The sequence below is a fragment of the Pteropus vampyrus genome, unplaced genomic scaffold (assembly GCF_000151845.1).
Source record: "Pteropus vampyrus isolate Shadow unplaced genomic scaffold, Pvam_2.0 Scaffold81, whole genome shotgun sequence".
Taxonomy (NCBI): domain Eukaryota; kingdom Metazoa; phylum Chordata; class Mammalia; order Chiroptera; family Pteropodidae; genus Pteropus; species Pteropus vampyrus.
In genome coordinates, this window is record NW_011888862.1 from 22,188 (window position 1) to 26,857 (window position 4,670).

Genomic DNA, 4,670 nt, shown 5'->3' on the forward strand with positions numbered 1-4,670 from the left:
GGAGGGGAGACCTGGAGAGGAAGGAAGTGGGTGACTATGAGTGTTCTAAGTTTGGGAGAGAAATTGGTCGAACATTTTTTTTTAATCTGCATTTTAATAGCCCAGGTACAAATGGAGTCTGCCTGCAGCATGACAGCCATGAATCAATTCCAAGGACATTGCTTTGCGCTGAGAAGCTGACACGGAGCAGAATAAAGCACTAAAATGGATCAAACACAGACTGCCTGGCTTATCCACACAACTGACTCTTCCGGAATACCCTGCATCTCTTTGGAGTGGAAGATTAGGAAATGAGAAAAACCCTTAATCTCAAAACTGGACACGAATCAAGGAAGTCTCATTTGAGAAAAGTGCTCCCAGGTCTCCCCGTCCACACATAAAATCTAAACAACGGCTTTTCCGATCACAAGTCAATTAAGCGTCTAAAGACATAAAGCCATGGAATAAAGGTTCAAGGAATAACCCCGCCCCTTTCCCATTCCAACCTGTGCGCCTGGGGAGAGGTCTGGGGTTAGGGATCCTGGCATTTCTCTCTTCCTTTGCAGTCCCTTCCCTAAACCGGCAAGACAGGAATTAGCAAGAACTACATCTAATCTCAACAGAGTGTGGATTTGCATTATTTAAATATATGAGAAGTGCTCATAATCGAGTAATTATTCCAGCATTTGAAGAATGCCAAACAATGAGCCATTTCTTCTTCAGACCCAATCCGGCCCATTTCCGTTTTCCTCTTAGCACATTGTGTAGAATTACTCAATGTGTCACTTCCTAGAACACTCGATTGTTTACACAAGTAAGCAAGACTTCTCTGGCAGTATTTATTTCTCTCATTTTAGACATGATGATTGCAGCCTTCATGGTGCTCCCTTTTCTAGAAGCTTCTGGAGTATTGAATATGTATAGATGTAATTTAGTTCCTTCCTATTTTAAAACAAAGGTTAGTTACCCTTTGTGAAGAGGGGCGGAGAGAAGGCCGAATCTAATGGAGGGTAAAAATCTTCAAACTCTGTTCTTGCTTGTCTGGTATGCAAGGAGTGTGATGGATTTACTCCTTAACAAGCATTTTAAGGGAAATATTCTGCAAGCTGTATTTGAGTGCATTTTAACAATTTCGGCAAGGGGATTTCCCAGAGGGTCTGTGAGGAGGAGAACAAGTATTTGTGTCTCGATTACCGGAGCCTAAGTGGATTTTTCCTGAGCTGTTTTTCCATCAGAAATCTTGGTGGGAGGAGAGGTCACTACAATGTTTGTACTTTTGTTGTTGGCAAGGCTGTGGTTTTAACATGGAGGCAATAAAGAATGCATAATTGTGCATTCAGCTAAGACCAAAGGCTCCTTTCCCTACAGTGTTTTGTGTGCGCATGTGTTTTTTTGTCCAACATGGAAAGCCCCGCTTGACTGTAAGAAAGACAGGCCTTATTCTCCCTGACAATTAACACACGCATACAAGACTTCCCAATTTATGGCAAAGCTGGGGAGTTAAGAGTCCCTGCACCCCCTACCAACTTCTCTTCCATCCCAACCCCCAGCACAGATCTTTAGGGACAATCAGCAGCTGCCTGGGGCAAACATTACAAGGCAAAAAGTACTAACAGTGCAAATAGACAGGCCTCAGGTCACTCCCGAGTTCTGGCCTTGTCCTTTCATTGGCTCATTTAAAGACAAATGCAATGGGCCTGCTTCACGAGAGGTTCAGGGCCTGTGGGTGGGCATGTGGATAAAGCATCTTCAATGAAGATCTCCAATCTATTGTCACTGGCATGCCACGTCACACTCCTGAATTCTCCATTCGTGTGCAAATGCCATTAGGGATACCTATAGATGTTATGATGACCAAATGATTCATATTTGCTAAGTGCTTGGAAGAGAGTGAGGCCTAAGTGTGGGGTTCTCATGCAAGTGAACGATTGGGGTATCCTGGCTGATGGGGACACGGGAGGCACGCTAGGGCAGGGAGGAGCCAGCAGCATGGTAGGTCATGGCAGCTCTGGAATGTGAGGTGCACTAGTGTTTGTCCAGCCAGGGCAAGGGGGCTGGACTGTCACACTACAGAATGAGTCACTGGGGGGTGGGCATAGCATCTCAGACATTTGTCAACCAAGGGTAATCCTCTGAAAGGGTGCGTGGCTCAGCCGAGGAGATCTGGGTGTGACACCGCATCTGCTATGCAAATCGACAAGTATTTGATGACAGCAGCTCCATGTACCAAGGAACAAGGGCTTGGAACTCAGGGATCTGGAGACCTGAGCCTCAGTTTCCTTATCCGAGATGTCTTCCTTTTGGTCTCACAAGGCCTCCCTCGAGTCTCCAATTTGAAGTTGCCACCCTGGCTTCATTTGTAGACACGTCACACTCATAAGTGCCCATTTCTTTGTTTAGTCCTGAACTTGGGCAGCGGAGAGTGCAGAGACTCCATCCTGTTCTCTGCAGCACCGCAATGCCCAGCACAATGCCTGCACCTAGTAGGTCTGCAGCATATACTTGCTGCCAGTCAGAATGAGTACATAACACCTCCCACCCTCAGTGAAAGGCCTCTTAGTTCCTAAGGGATGTAGCTTCCCTTAACTTTTCATCTTTATCTGATACTTTTCATCTTGCCTTGCCTTACCCAAGTCCTTTGCTGGGTGGGGGTGTTATCTCTCTCTTTCCAACCCCCTCTGTTGAGGCTGGCTTCACTCCAATATGCTCCAGCCCCACTCAAGGTAATTTCCAGTGATAGCTGCCAGATTTGTGAAATTCTGAGATGACGTGATGCTGCGGGGTGGGGGGGGGCAGAATGCAGCTTCAGCCCGGCCGTGCTATGTAGTAAGGTGACTACAGGGTGGGCAGGAAGAGAAGGGAAAAGAAGGCAGTGGCAGCCCCCCTTGGCAATATATGATGCCAGTCAGAAGGGAAAATGCCAGGGCAAGGCAACTGGGCATTCCCTGGACCGTGCAAGATCACCGAGTGTTCGCTTTTTTGATACTCTCTGCTTCTTTCCCTTAGACATTTAATAACGGTCCATGTTTAACTAGAAGGACTCCAGTGGTGGAATTTCCGGCATATAACATTCGAGTGGGGGCAGATACTTGGGGAGCGAGGAAGTTTCTGTGTTGTGGTGGGAGGAGGGGAGGACAGGCCTTCCTTGGACATGTCCCAATTAGCACTTTCCATGCCTTCACATTCTTTTTTTAAAACAACTTTCCCCTTCTAAAAGTAATATTGCCATTTTACAAACAACGTGGAAGGGAAAGAATTGCTTTAAAAAGTCATCTCTCCGAAGGAATGCAAACTACCGTGAGTACTTTGGGAGGTTTCTCTGTAGTCTCTCTTCCTATATATCTATCTGGGCCCCTGTTAGAGTTTCTACCAGATATTTTTGTATCACTTTAACAGTGTTTTAAAACCTCCCTGATATTTTCTAGCATTTCCTGGCAGGAAGTCTTGCGGCCAAGGATCTGGAGCACTAAGTAGTTGGGGGATTTGGAGCAAGAGAGAACCCGAACTTTGGACTTCAGTCTCCCCAGCTATGACATATGAGTAGAACATAAATTACCACACAGTCTCATGTTTTAGGAGTTGATCTGTCTTCATCCTCAGTAGTGGCGTACTTGGGTATCTGCTCAAACTACTGGATCCTCTACATTGGAAGATGGAAGAGCTCAGGGCAGGTCCGGGGGGCCGGCCCAGAGTGGGTACTCTGGATCAGCCCTTTTAGGGCTATTCAGGCAGGGACATGGAAGCGGCCACTTGCCCAGCTCCTCACTTCCAGGTGGTCCCCCCCTGCCCCAGCTCGGATTCCTCCTCCAGCTATCTCTAGCTCCCTCGGCCTTCCCTCTGGGGTTTTACCCACCTTCGCTGGATCGTCTTGCGTATTTGGGAGACCCAGGCTACAGCTATTTCCCATATCTCAAGTGGGCATAGGGGAAGACCCCAGATCGTGTGGAATGGGTGAGTGAGGTGACAGCCCTCTCCCCCGATCATTTTTTGGGCCCCAGGAGTCACCCCCAGGCAGGCCGCGCCTGCAGGCCGGGTGGGGCGTCGTCCTCCCGGCCCCCCTTCCCCTCCGCGGTGGCCCGGGGGCGGACGGACGCGGTGGCGCCCATCCTGGCCCCCGTGCGGTTTCCCGGCGAGGCCGGAGGAGGTGGTGGAGCGAAGGGGAGAGGGAGGAGCGCGCGGAGCGGGGTTGGGGGGGGATAGGAACAGCAGGCTGCGGGGGAAGGAGGAGAAGCGGTACGCGGGGTGGGGGCTGGGGGACAGAGGAGCGTAGAGCAGAGGAGCCCTCGGGGCGACTGGAGGCGGAGCAGCGGGGGGAGATGGAAGGAGTTGCAGCAGGCGTGGGACCTAGGAAGGAGGGGGCGGGGCAGCGGGCGGGGCGGGGGCGAACCCCAACAGGCCGGAGGGGAGCTGGAAGCGATTTGCGCGAAGTGGTTGTGATCTCCTCGAAGGTAGGCAGGGACCGCCCTCGCCCCGCCCCCGACCGGGCCGAGCTGGGGAACGAAGATGGCCGGGCGCGCCGCGGGAACCGAAGAGTCACTGGCAGCGGCCGCCGCAGCGACTTCGGGGTTGTGACTCCACGCGTGGCGGCTACCCTAGTGACTCGAGCAGAGCAGGCGTGCGGCGCAGGCAGCGGCGCGCAAAACCAGCGAGCGTCAGGCGGGCGCCACTGCACGGGCGCCCAGCGGAGGATG